The sequence below is a fragment of the Dasypus novemcinctus genome, chromosome 11 (assembly GCF_030445035.2).
Source record: "Dasypus novemcinctus isolate mDasNov1 chromosome 11, mDasNov1.1.hap2, whole genome shotgun sequence".
Taxonomy (NCBI): domain Eukaryota; kingdom Metazoa; phylum Chordata; class Mammalia; order Cingulata; family Dasypodidae; genus Dasypus; species Dasypus novemcinctus.
Window position 1 is genome coordinate 14,258,736 of NC_080683.1, and position 14,574 is coordinate 14,273,309.

Below are 14,574 nucleotides of genomic sequence, written 5' to 3' on the forward strand. Positions count from 1 at the left end.
TACCATGTGTTGGTGAGGTTACAATGCTTATAGGGTATATAAACTGATAAAGCCAGATGGTGGGGAACAGATGTGACTCAAGCAGTTGGGTGCCCACAACTGCAGCTGCTTCCCACAAAAGTGGTCCCAGGTTCAGTTCCTAGTGCCTACTGAAGAAGATGAGCAAATTCTACAACCAAGAGAGGTGCAACCAACAGGGAGTGGAAGTGGCTCAAGTGGTTGAGCACCCACCTCCCACATGGGAAGTCCCAGATTTGGTTCCTGGTGCCTGCTAAAGACAAGCAGACATACAAGGGAGCCATCCTGGGAGGGGGGTGCAAATAAAAAAAAATTTTTTTTAAAGCCTGACCATACTTATGCCCCTCTTAAATCTATATCCCAGAGAAATTCTCCAATATTTTCATAATGGACATGTACAAGACTGTTATTAGCAGTATTGTTTAGGTATCCTAGGTGCCCATCGCTATGGGAATGCATACACACCACAGAATAGAATGCTGCAGTTTCGAGCAATTAGCTAAATGTACATCCAATTATACACACAGATCTTAAAACACAGTGCTGAGCCAAAAAGTAAAAACCAAACTTAAGATCTTATACATTTTTACGAGAGAATTCTATAGCCAAATTCTACAACAGTGTGGTTAAATGAGCATTTATGTAACTAAAGATAACATATACAAAAAACATCACTAAGTGTTTTACAAAGATGCATACAGAATCAAGAACATGTGTCAGATGCGCTAGAGAGGATGCCTGTGGGGTGGGAGAGGAAATAGGCATGGGAATAGAGTTTGAACAAAAGGCCTTTATAGACCAATGCTAGACTGTGTCTAAATCAGGGAGTATAAAGTCCAAATTCAGAGAAAAATTTTTCATTCATACATACACTAACTTATTCAATAAAGTCACCGAACACCCCATAAGTGCCCAAGTGATGTGCTTAAATATAAACCTTTTTTGTTATTTCTGTTGAATAATTTTTTTGCCTCAAAAAGATATGTTTTAACAAAGTGGAAGGGAAAAATAACTTCCATTAAAATATACATACTATAAAATGAGATTCTCATTCTTAAAATAGCATCTTTATAAAACACATCTCATTCATTATAAATATACCCTGAAGTTCTCTAAATAATAGCAAGTAAAAATACAAAAAGAGATTTAAAGCCCTACTAATTGTATACTGCCAATCTCAGTCCACAGGTAAAATACCTTTCTTACGGTTTTCAGTGGTCAAACAATACTTCGTGCAGGAAAAAATTTTTCTACTATATTTGATCTACATAATTTTCCCCCCAAAAGATATTTCAACTGTTCAGGAACACTTCCTACCAGATCTCTGTTTTCTGAAAGATTTCACAAACAGACTGCTGGCTACCAATGTAGGTATTGTAGCTAATATGCTCCTTACATTACACTGCTATCAAAAACTGATCAACACATTCCTGCAATGTGACATATCTATTCCACATTCCATGAGCATTAAAAAAAGACATTTTCCAAAAAATTACCTGTCTCCCTGCCCCTTGTTTTAATGTCTCATAATAAAATGCCACAAACCCCAATGTTAACTAGTATATACAATAATATTGGTAAAGAAAACAGAAAATTATCATTACATATCTATAAGGTTCTGAAATTACAATACTTCAATATTTTGGGTATGTTTAGTAAGTATGAGGATCAAAGATGAAGGACAGGAATATTAGAGCAACCATCAATTCGACCTAAAAGCTTCAACTACATGATCTGTAAGTAGGGTAAGTAGACTCATCATTGCACACAATAAATGACAACACATAAACTTATACTGGTTTACAAAAGATAATGTAGTTTTCATTCAATAAAATAGCTAATATTGAGCACTTAATACATATCAATCACTGTTCTAAACATTTCTTAAAATTTATTTGCGTGCATTTATTTATCCATATTTTCATTCATCCTTGCACACTAAAGAGACAACATTTTGTACTCTATATTTTTTGTAAACAAAGTGATTTTCTAATTCAGTAAAGTCTGTATAATTATGTTTACAGCTGAAGTAAAATAACCTAGAACTTGAGCAACATATTAGATTTTTCAGTAACAATTTTGAGTGCTTACAAATTTGGAAGTATAAATCTATCAAAAAGAGCTGACTCTCATTTATTAATATTTACCACAAAATGCAGCGTGATGTATTCCCAGATCACTTCACAATCCAACATTTAAAAAACAACAAACCATTTGCCCAAAATATGAATTACCAGGTGGATTTTGTGTTAAAGGGTACTAGACAGAGGTTTTGGGTTTTTTTTCCCCACTCTGGGATTTCTGATGGGAAATCCAGCTGAAGATTTTCTACTATGATATTAGGATTGATATCTCCTCAGTATCAGAACTTTAATGTTGACTAAGATATAAGTAACACTGATGATTTTCTTTCATTTATGACATTTGTTTTATAGAGTATGAGTCCTTACATACTTTACCAGAGTTGCTCTAAGAATAAAAGAATTCCCATATTTATTTCTCTGAATGCCTTCTCCAGTTTGAATTATCTGGTATTCCTAAAGCGACTCAAACTTCTGGTAAAGATATTCTGTCTTATTTCCTATTTTAGGATTCTTCCTATTCTGAGTTTTCCTTTTTTTTTTGTTTTAAAGATTTATTTTATTTATTTCTCTCCCCTTCCCTCCCGCCCCCACCGTTGTCTGCTCTCTGTATCCACTCACTGGGCAGACTGAACTTTTTTTTCACACTGGGCAGCTCTCCTTGCAGGGTGTACTTCTTGCACGTGGTGCAACCCCACTCAGGAGGACCCCTGCATGGCACGGCATTCCTTGCATGCAGCAGCTCTGCATGTGGGCCAGCTCACCACACAGGTCAGGAGGTCCTGGGAATCGAACCCTGAACCCTCCCACATGGTAGGTGGACGCTCTATCAGTTGAACCACATCCACTTCCCTTTTCTGAGCTTTCTTGTGCACACAAAGGCTAGAGTCTGCTGATTGTTTATGTGCAGTGACTCCAGACTTAAAAGTTTCTCTCCAGTGGTGTTGACTCATGTTATTTAAGGATATATATTATAAATAAAAGTATTTCCACATGGATTAAATTGATATAGAATTTCTCTCCTGTGCATTTTTGGGTTTGTTTAAAGGTTAGTGCTAGGAAGAAGATATGGCTCTAGTCTACCTAATGGGAGGTACTAGGTTCGGTTCACAGTGCCTCCTGGAGAAGACAAGCAAGACAGGAAGCTGGCACGACAGGCTGGCATGGCAAGCTGAAGCAACAAGATGATGGAAAAGGAGACACAAAGAGGAAACACAATGAGAGAGACAACAAAGTGGGGAGCAGAGGTGGCTCAGGCAACTGAGCACCTCTCTCCCACAGGGAAGGTCTCAGGTTCGGTTCCCAGTGTCTCCTAAAGAGATGAACAAACACAAAGAGCACATAGCGAATCAACACACACACAGAGCACACAGTGAATGAACACAGACAACACGTGCAAAAAACAAAGCAGGGGGATAAATAAATAAAAATAAATCTTTAGGAAAAAAAAAAGGTTAGTGCTGTGGCCAAAGACTCTTCTGTAATTGATACATTCATACAGTGAATCCTCTCGTCACATTAGAGATGAGTTTTGACCAAAAACATTCCCATACACACGCCATTCATATGGTTTCTCTCTGGTGTGAATTTTCTTAAGTTGACTGAAAGATGAAGGAAAACTGAAGGCCCTTCCACACTGATTACAGACAATGGGTTTCTCTCCCATATGAATTACTTTGTAGGAATACAAGCCAGAAATCTAGTTAAGTACTTACATGTTCACTAGATTTATAGGGTCCCTCCCCACTGTGAGTTCTTTGGGGTTTATAAAGGTGACTGCTCTGGTGATCATTTATTCCATATACAAGTTTCTCTCCACTGTGAATTTTTCCCATGATGTTTAAGTTTAGAGCAATAACTGAAGGCTTTCCCACAGATGACACTCATGTAATTTACCTCCAATGTGAATATGCTCAAACTGATTAAATGATAAGTCATTAAGGACTTACCATACTGATTCATTACATAGGGGTTCTTAAACATGAGTTAAATATAGATGTTGGATCAATGGGGAACTCTGAGTGAAACCTTCTGCAAAATCATTATATTTCAAAGTGCTCCACCCCAGTGTGAGATCTCTGTTGTAGGTGAGAGGCTTTTAAAGATTGGCTTACTAGCCTTTACCATTAATTTCTCTACATACAAATACTAGGCTGATCATTTAGTGAATCTCCAGTTAAAATATTTCCTAAGTTAGTGACATCTACATGGTGAATTCTGCCCTGCATACTCACAGATTTTCTCTTTTGTAGCAGCTCAACTGCAAAACTATCTGATTTTCAAGACTACATTATGTTCCAAAGACTAGGCATATGGACCCACACTTACGTAAATATAATTTAATAAGAACTCGTTATAATTTTGAGCCCAGATTAATTTCTTCCCTAAATGTGAAATATTCAATAGTTTCTCCTGGGACTATTCCCTACTCTAATTGCAGTCAGATGACTGTGCTGAATCCATGGCTTACCCCGATTTGGGTGACCAGTTTTCACACCCATGACACTTACCATTGACATGATGGTGGATGTGATCTTCCTGCAGATATTTTGTATCGATATCATTTTCTGTTTTTCAAGCCCTTTTTCCCTGCCCGAAATCATTTCAAAAAATAATTTGGTAGATTGTTATTAGTGGAATGGAAATGTCAAAAAAGAACCAAGGCTGAACTAGCAAGATGGCAGTGGAATAAAGAGCTCCTAGAGTCAGCTCCTGCTACAGGGCAGTTAGTAAATAACCAGAGCTATGTGGAGCTAGCTGAAGCATGTTTGGGGCTTCCAGGAGACCAGAAGAGCATCCTGCCACATCCTTGAAGGAATGGAAGGAGACTGCCCATCTACAGAGAAGATTTGTAAGTACAGCGCTTCACACCCCGGAGGCTGGTGCCCATCTTCCACTGGAGGCACAAGCTGCCTCAGGAGCTGTTCCACAGATGGAACTGAAAGCTCCACTTCCCAAAAATTGGAGGAAGAGATGGTTGGGCACCAACTTCAGCTACTGAGGAATAAATTCAGGGAGCTAAAGCATAATCCTGAGACCAGCTAAAGTTTGAGACTATCCAAGTCAGAAAGAGGCCAGTAGCCACCATTTGACTCCACCCCCAGCCTGAGGGGAAGCCCAGGTGACTGAAAATCACAGTGACAGTAGGAACTGGTTTCTTTCACCCAGACAGGCCTGCAGCCCTAGCCTAGGCTTCAGCCCCACCTCTGGCAGGTAGGAGACTGGCGGGCCCTGTACCAGCCTATCCAGGTAACTGCAGGTACCTTCAGCTGGCAGACTAAATAATCAGAAGTATACTGGGGAAACTACAGTCATATTGGACCCACACTGCATAGACTGCTGCCCACACCTACAGCTCCATCCCTGCCTCAGGCAGGGGAGAAAGGAGCGTGAAGTCTCATCAGTCTCTCTGGGCAACTACGGTCTAGGCCTGCACAACTTGGATTATTTCACACAGCTGTGACTCCGTCCTACCCCTGGCAAAGGAGAAAGCTGGGAGAAGCTTCATTGGTCCCCTGGGCAATGAGGGCAGCTTGAGCCTCCACAGCTTATAGCACCAATTATATCTTTGGCTCCTACTACACAAGCAAGGGAGAAAGGGCAGGAAGCCCTAAACTAAAGAGAAAAACTGCACCCAGAATACTCTAGTAAGCCAGATGCCAAGATACCAACAAAAAAATTACAATCACACCAAGAAACAGGAAGATATGGCCCAGTTAAAGAAAAAAGGTAAGCCTCCAGATGACATAAAGGAGTTAAGACAACTAATCACAGATGTTCAAACAAATCTCCTTAATAAATTCAATGAGATGACTAAAGAGATTAAGGATATTAAGAAGATATTGGATGAGCACAAAGAAGAATTTGAAAGCCTACATAGAAAAATAGATCTTATGGGAATGAAAGGCACAATAAATGAAACTAAAAAAACATTGGAATCATATAATAGCAGACTTGGGGAGGCAGAAGAAAGGATTGGTGAGCTTGAAAAAATGGCCTCTGAAAGTGAACATACAAAAGAACAGATGAAGAAAAGAAAGGAAAAAATTGAACAAGGTCTCAGGGAACTTAAAGACAGTAAAAGACATGCAAACATACGTGTCATGGGTATCCCAGAAGAAGAAGAGAAGGGAAAAGGGACAGAAGGAATATTTGAAGAAATAATGATAGAAAATTTCCCAACCCTATTGAAGGACATAGATATCCATGTCCAAGAAGCACAATGTATTCCCATCTGAAAAAAATCTGAATACACCTACTCTGAGACACATATGCACCAGAATGTCAAATGCCAAAGACAAAGAGAATTTTGAGAACAGCAAGAAAAAACCAATGCATAACATATAAAGGACACCCAATAAGATTAAGTGCTGATTTTTCACCAGAAACCATAGATGCAAGAAGATAATGGTATGAAATATTTAAGATACCACGAGAGAAAAACTTGTAGCAAAGAATCTTATATCCAGCAAGATAGTCTTTCAAAAATAAGGGTGAGATTAGAAAATTCACAGATAAACAGAAATTGAGAGAATTTCTAACCAAGAGACCAGATTTTCAGGAAATGATAAAGGGTATGTGTAGCAGTTTGATGTGGTTATTAATTCCAAAAATAGATATTGGATTATGTTTGTAATCTGGTCTGTACCTGAGCATGATTAAGTTATGATTAGGGCCGTGATTGGGCCAGGTCATTAGGGCACTGAGTCCCCTCACAGATAAAAGGCATGGCAAAGGACAGAGTTGAGGGTTTTTGATGTTGGAGTTTTGATATTGGAATATGATGCTGAAGCCTTAAGCTGGAGCTCCAGGAAGTAAGCACACAGAGGAAAGAGAAGCAAGCCCCAGGAAGAAAGGAACCCTGAACCCAGAAAGAAGCAAGACCCTGGAAGGGAGGAACCCAGGAAGCCTGAACCCTTGCAGCAATCAGCAGCCATCTTGCTCCAAGATGTGAAAACAGACTTTGGTGAGGGAAGCAACTTATGTGTATGGCCTGGTATCTGTAAGCTCCTATCCCAAATAAATACCCTTTATAAAACCAACCAATTTCCAGTACTTTGCATTAGCATCCCTTTGGCTGACTAATACAGTGTGCTAGAGCCTGAAAAGAAAAGACAGGAGAGAAAGGCCTGGAAGAGAGTCTAGAAACAAAAATGGATCAAAAACCTAAAAATAAAAGCAAGAACCATAAACCTTCTAGAAGAAACTGTAGGAAAATATCTTTAAGACCTGGTGGTAGATGGTGGATTCTTAAAGGAGATAAGAGGAGGACTGGGATGGACTACTGATGTTAAATATATGTACAAATTCTAATTAGCTTTAATGTAAAAATATGGAAATGTATAGAGTGGATGGTAACAAATAGTAACAGCTAGTTTATAAACACAGATGTGGCTGAAAATGGTAGTCTAGGTATGTAAATGCTAACTGACAGAATGCTAGAGAATAATCTAGAAAATGAATAGCACAGTAAACTAAGGTGGATGAGAACTGTGGTTGAAGGTACAGATGCAAGAGTGTCCTCTGCGAAGAGCAAATGTACATCACTCCTGCAGGTTGTTGGGAATGTGGAGCAGCCAAGCATCTATGCCAAAGATGTACTGTGTTGATAATGGGGCAGTATGGAGAATGTGTGACAAATGTACACTGTGGACATGGTAACAATCAGATTGTATTATTTTATCTGTAACAAATGTTCCACCACAGTGTGGTGTGTTGATAGATAGATGTTGTTTGGGAATTCTGCGCATGTGCATGATTATTTTATAGTTTACAACTTCTGTCATAAAAAAATATATTTAAAAAATAATAATAAGGTGGGTTAGGGGAAAAATACACCAAATGTAAGATAAGGACTATAATTAGTGGTAAGATTTTGACAATATTCTTTCATAATCTGTAACAAATGTCTCATGACAATGCAAGGTGTTGGGGGAGAGTTGACGTATGGGACCCCTGTGTAACGTTATGCATGTTTGCTTTGTAAGTCCACAACTTTTACTATACACTTACTGTTTATATAAGTTCATATATTAATGATAGAAAGATAATGATAATAGGGTGGGTTCGGGGAAAATACTTTGGTTAGTAGTAATATTTTGACTATGCTCTTTAATCATTAGTTTAAAATGTTTAATAACAATGCAAGGCATTGGTGGCAGGGTGACTTATGAGGGTCCTGTATGATACTATGTATTTATACGTTTGTTTTGTAAGTTCACAACTATTACTATACATTCATTTATGTGTGAGTGGTACACTTCAAAATTTTTTTTAAAAAATGAAAAAAAAGTAGGTACTATTTGAGATGAATATGAATAACTGATAGTGACAATCTCAGACAAAATCTAGCATAGCATCCACATGCAGAAGAAATGTGACAATAAGGCCCAAAATAATAATTCTCTTTTTACAAAATATATGTTACATGTATCAGCCCAAGGCTGTGGGTCAGACTATCTGCATTTGATTGAGATTCTGCCACTGGCTCACTCTGGGCCTCTCAGCTGTTCTCTGGGCTTCAATGTCATTCAGAGACAAGGTGGACCCTGAGGTAGATAGACTCTAAGAACTGTGTTAGTAGGATGTACATAGTAAAAAGCAGAGGGGATGCCTACAGACTAATTCCAGGAGGCACAGGGAATTGCCTGCTTTAAGTTCCACTTTTTTAGGCTCAGGGACTGGGAAGCAAAGACTGCTTGTGGACCTGCAGGTGGGTATGGCTGGGGCAAATAGGAACAGACACTTAATCTCAAGAGAGTTTGGAAAATTTACTACCATAAAATTATTTTGGTCCTTTTAAACCACGTTATTGTAAAATGTCTATGAAATTCCTAAGGAAAAAACAAGCTTGATCATTTCCCATATTTCCAGTGGTATTCTGGTCAAGTCTGGTCTGCACAGGCACTATGGTGTTATGGCTGAGGATGAACATCGCCTGGACTTCCTTCTATTGTTCACAGGGGGTCATCTGCTCCGCTCCACCTCCCATCCTTCTGGGACTTTGATGTCCTTGGTCTCATATTCTAGAATGTAAGCTCCACAGGGAAAGGGTTTTTTGGTCTGTTTTGAACATGTATGACTGCAAAAGCATGGAGGAGGAGACCTGGCACATAACAGGCAACCAATAAATGCTTACTGAATTAAAAAAAAAAAACAAACCCCAAGGCTTATGCAAGTATATTTCAAACATTGGCCATTGTGATGGTTAATTTCATGTATCAACTTGCCTAAGACATGGTTTCCAGTTGTTTAGTTAAGCAAGTATGGCCTGATTGTTACTGTGAGGGTATTTCATAGATGGATTTGCATCTATAATCAATTAATTGTATCTATCTTGCTTGACTGTATTCACTATCAACCACGGAGACTGAACCCAGCAAAGCGGGGAGTCTCCTCATCCAATGAGATGGAGTTCTTAAAAAAGGACTGAGGATCTCAGGAGTCAGAAAGAGGTATTTTTTTTCATTGTTTTTTTTTTAAGATACATAGATCACACAAAAAGAATTTTTGCCTCTACTTTAGGTAGCCAGTTTCTTCTGGCTCACAGTTATCATTTTCCAGCTTCTAACCTGCCCTATAGAATTCAAAATTGCCAATTCCCACAGTCGCATTAGCTACTTCCTATAACTAATACCTTAATCTTTATCCTGTTAGTTTTGTTTCTCTGGAGAATCACAAATGATACAGCCCTGGACTCCTGCCTTGGAGAAATCCTTTTCCCTCCTCCTTGCTCTGATAGAGAAATCTCATCTGATTTGCAGAACTGATACTCTGTACATGGGTTGTGAATTCTATGTTAAGAGGAGTACATAATCTTCAAGTCCAGGACTGAAGAGACCAGATCACTGATGTTTTCCAGCAGTACATCTCTGAACAGCTTTCTCTTAGATCTGCCCAGCAGGGGCCACTTTTCCTGGTTGAAATCTATAGCTACATCATCAAAGGTCACTGATTCCAGAACCCAAAGAGAAGGAAAACCCAGGGACACCAGGTCATTACTGAGGATACTGCCACCACATTCCAGAGCTCAAAGCTCCAAGAATTTTTTAGCTCTCTATTCTAAACAATTATATATATTATTTAATGTACTCCTCATGACCTCCCCAACAGATGAGGTACTATTATTATCTCCATTTTACAGATCATTTTTCAAATCAAATGCAGGCTCTTAAAATCTCCACCAAATGGCCTTAACTTCTACTATAGCCTCCCTTTTTGCCATTCTAGTCCTCAGTCCTGACTCAAAATCTTTTACTTGACTGATGTATCTCATATGAATAGAACAGTTCTCCCCTTGGGCCAACCTATTTCTCATCTCTTGAACTACTATAGATGTTTCATTCCTTCATGAAGATGTTCTCAATTAACTCCATTCTCACACGCTTGTTAAAATTAAATACTGTAGAAATACAGAGAGTAAACAAGTTAATACCTCTTTCCAAAAATTGAACACCCCTATCTCGGACCTTATGTTTACAAAAACAGGAATATACACATATTGTTCTATAACATGGTTGTTTTTTTTTTTTAAACTTAATAATGGTCATCTTGGGAAACGGACTTGGCCCAGTGGTTAGGGCGACCGTCTACCACATGGGAGGTCCGCGGTTCAAGCCCCGGGCCTCCTTGACCCGTGTGCAGCTGGCCCATGCACGGTGCTGATGCGCGCAAGGAGTGCCGCGCCACGAAGGGGTGTCCCCCGCGTAGGGGAGCCCCACGCGCAAGGAGTGCACCCATGAGGAGGGCCGCCCAGCGCGAAGGAGAGTGCAGCCTGCCCAGGAATGGCGCCGCCCACACTTCCCGTGCTGCTGACGACAACAGAAGCAGACAAAGAAACAAGACACAGCAAATAGACACAGAGAACAGACAACCGGGGGAGGGGGGGGATTAAATAAATAAATAAACCTTTTTTTTAAAAAAAATAAATAAATAAATAATGGTCATCTTTCCATATCAGCAAATGGAGATCTACTGCATTCTTAACAGGTAAGTGCTATACCACTTTGTGGACCTATCATAAATTATCCCATCCCTTACTGATGGACATCATTGATGCTAGTCTTTTGGTTTGTTTTTGTTTTTAGTTAGGTTTGGCCTTTTGCTATAACTAAAAATTGCTGTAAAGAATAGCTCTGTAGTCATTTTTCATGCAAGTGTATTAATATATCTGCACTGCAAATTCCTAGAAGTGAAAATGCGTATCACAGGATATGCACATTTTAAACTGACAGACATCGCTTAATTTACCACCACAAAAACTTACATTCCGTAAGACAAATACAAATAATTGTTAAAAAACAAACAAAAAACTTACATTCCCACCAATGGTGTGTGAGAAGTACAACTTCCTCATGTTCTCACCTAGTTCTAGCTATCAAGTTTTTCATCTTTGTCAATCTGATGGGTGAAAAGTGGTAATTGTATGTTCTACTTTATATTTACTTAAATGATTAGGATTACTGACTTTACAGCTTAAATAATTTTTAAATTTATTATTAGTTGTAGGTTAAACTGAACTGCCTAAAGAGAAAAATTTAAGAAACACATTAATAGTAAACTGAGGAGAGTGGTAATGTTTAATCAATTTTGGGTTTTAGCATAGAAAATACAATGATGTCAACCACAAATGAGTCTGATCTCTTCATTTACCTTTCACCTGAAATACTTTAACGGTTCTTCAAGTTGTACCATATATTTTGGACACTTTGTTTCTTTTAAAAGAGCATATTTGGTTCCAGAGTTATATATTCACTTGCTCATCTTCACTTACAACACCTCTCTGTGTAATCAGTCCACTTTGATATTTTACTTTTTTATGTGATATGTGATGTTGCTTATTAATCTGATCTTTGACCTCTTTCAAATATTAAGGTACAAGAATAAAATTAGTGTTTAACCACCAACATCCTGAATAATTAAGACATTTGATGTAAGTGGTGACATTAGAATATAGGGAAGAGTAAAGAGAAGGAAATATAAGCAATTCCTATCCATGGACATTCCAGGCATTCTGGTTTATAAACACAAAATACTTTTTAACCCAGCACCACATATTCTATGCATGGTCTCTGTTCATGAATACTGACCTGCTGTCAGGGGCTAGTTGCCTGATTATATTGCTAAGAGCAATGATGGCTGAACTGAGTTATTTACACATTTTCTTACCTAATTTTCTTTGCGGCCACCTTCAGGTAATAATTTTTGTTAGGGAGACTCTAGCTAGCTTTAACAGGGGCTTTGACCTTATTATCCTGGTCAATTAGTATCCATAATTATATCAACTGCAGAACTAAGTACCACAAATTATCTGGCTTTCTAGAAAGGTTTAATTTCAAAACTGATAACTCTGTAAACCCTTCTGAACCCTTTAATTTTCAACTAAAATTTACAGTCTTCACAAAAACAAAGTGATCCTTAAGATTTTATTTCAAAGTCAAAAGCTCTTGTTACTTTAATACACACATGGTTCATCCAAGGGTACAGATGAGAAATACTATACATCTTTCCATTTCAGCGACTGAAAGGACAAGAGAAAACTTATAGCAGGAGGTAGGAAAGAGCAGAGCACGGATGTGACAAAGTGCATAACCAGGCTATAAATTATCTTTTGTTCATCCATGCCTGCATTTGGAAAAAGCTGACACAACGGTAGGGCTTATCCTTCCTTTGGAGGGGTTTAAGTGTCATATAAAAGCGTCTTCCTGACTAACTTGCAACAGTGCTGCCCCACCGTCCTTCACCTAACTTGCACAGCAAAGGAACTGCTCGGTTCTAAAGACAATGACAAGAAGCTCTGTATTCTAATAATAGGGAGCAGTGAAGACCAGCTTCCTGGGTTCCAAACTATGCCAGACTGCCTTGTTATCTTCCCCAATCCTGAAACATTTAATTCGGGGTGGGAGACAGAATAGAAAACAAATTCAAAGTTGAATCAAGGATGCTAGCTCTGGTTTACAGGAGGTCAAATCGTTCCTATTTGAATCAGCAGGCTAGGTGGGGGGAGGTCACATAGAAAAGACTGTACATTTATAAAATCACAACACAAAAATGAATTTTACCCCTGATTCTTCTGATGTGCTAAACAACATCTGCCCCCAGTCACTGCCAGTCCTGGCTTCAAGGAAGGAACAGAGTAGCAGACATTTTCACACAGTGAGGCTAGAAGAGATACGACCGGAGTGTAAATTACTAATTAGCTCAATAGAAGACAAAGAGAGAAAATACCTGTCACAGAATGCTGTTTACAACTTGACGTATAATAAAAACAACCGAAAATTTCAGAAGGGAGCCTTACTTTCCAGATTTCTAATAACATGTAAATGACAAAGAAACAGTGTTATATATAGTCTTTAAAAACTGCCTCTGTCTCAAACATTAATATGTGACTGGAAAGAATGCTCTCCAAATAATTTGTAATTTTCTCATCCTTATGAAAGTCAAGTGATTTTAATTATTACAATCAGCTTTAATAAGGAGCTATATGTCAAAGCATTGATGATCTTTAAAAAGGGGGGGGGTGAAAAGGAAAAGAAGCCCACAAGTGCCTATTTTACATTTGTCAGGGCACAGTTAATATTCCTTTCACTTATATCAGGCCTTATTTTGTAGGTCATACCTTTATTACATCAACAGGCTTATCATTTTACTAAAGATTAGGAATGAGCTGGAAAGTGGCGGGGGGGCAAATTAAATATCTTTAAATGACAAGAATTGAAAAACCTCCCAAAATTTCGTTTTAAGTTTTTGAGGTAATGAAATGTTAAGATATGTATGTTTATCTCTTTACCAGAAGTCAAACCCATTTATATATTAATCCCAAGCAGTAATTTTGTACATTTTATCTTTCCAGCTCCTTGAAGCTACATAAAGAGCTTCAAAATATATATTTCATCTAAATATTTCTTAGTGATGATGATGAAAGTCCCTGTGTGGCTCCTGTTTCACTTCATAATCACTCATACATCATCAACAGCTAGCATGGCCTGAGCACCCACCCCTGGAGGCTCCCATCAGAGGGGTTCTTAATGACAGAGTCCTTGCATATGAGGGGAAAGGCCTACAACTAGTTGTTCACAGCTGAAAGAAATTTGTTCAGAATGTTCTGAAGATAATAGACCAGAAACCTCAATGTCCACTGTAAATACAATTTTGAGATTTTTTTTGCTTTGAGGGTTTGACTAAAATAAAAAACATGCCAACTTGCTGTAGTACTTAAAACATTCCTGTTTTCATAAGGCCTTTGTATGCATTTTCTTCAAATATACTTGTTTAAAAATACTTGTCAAAAGAAAGAGTAAATTGGGCAAAATGAAAACCATCAGTGAATTTGAGAAAGTGTACATGGAGTTCACTGTACCATTTTTGCAAAATTTTCTGTAAATCTGAAAAATTGTAATAAAAAAAACCCCAGAGAAATAACAGTAGAAGCTCCCTCACTGAGTTATTGTGAGTTCCAAATAGTTCACGTACTTAG

The 14,574-nt window shown here is 38.3% G+C and overlaps 1 protein-coding gene across 11 annotated transcripts in view; it reads right to left on the reverse strand.

The window, feature by feature from the left end:
- Positions 1–14,574, reverse strand: part of USP49 (ubiquitin specific peptidase 49) — a 128,750-nt gene that overhangs the window by 109,494 nt on the left and 4,682 nt on the right. For 6 of the 11 annotated variants that reach the window (XM_023590054.2, XM_058306714.2, XM_058306713.2 and 3 more), the window contains exon 3: positions 13,160–13,259. The exons of the other annotated variants lie outside the window; for them this stretch is intronic. The gene's annotated coding sequence lies outside the window, so the exon portion shown is untranslated. The remainder of the gene's footprint in view (positions 1–13,159; positions 13,260–14,574) is intronic. 11 annotated transcript variants of the gene reach the window in all.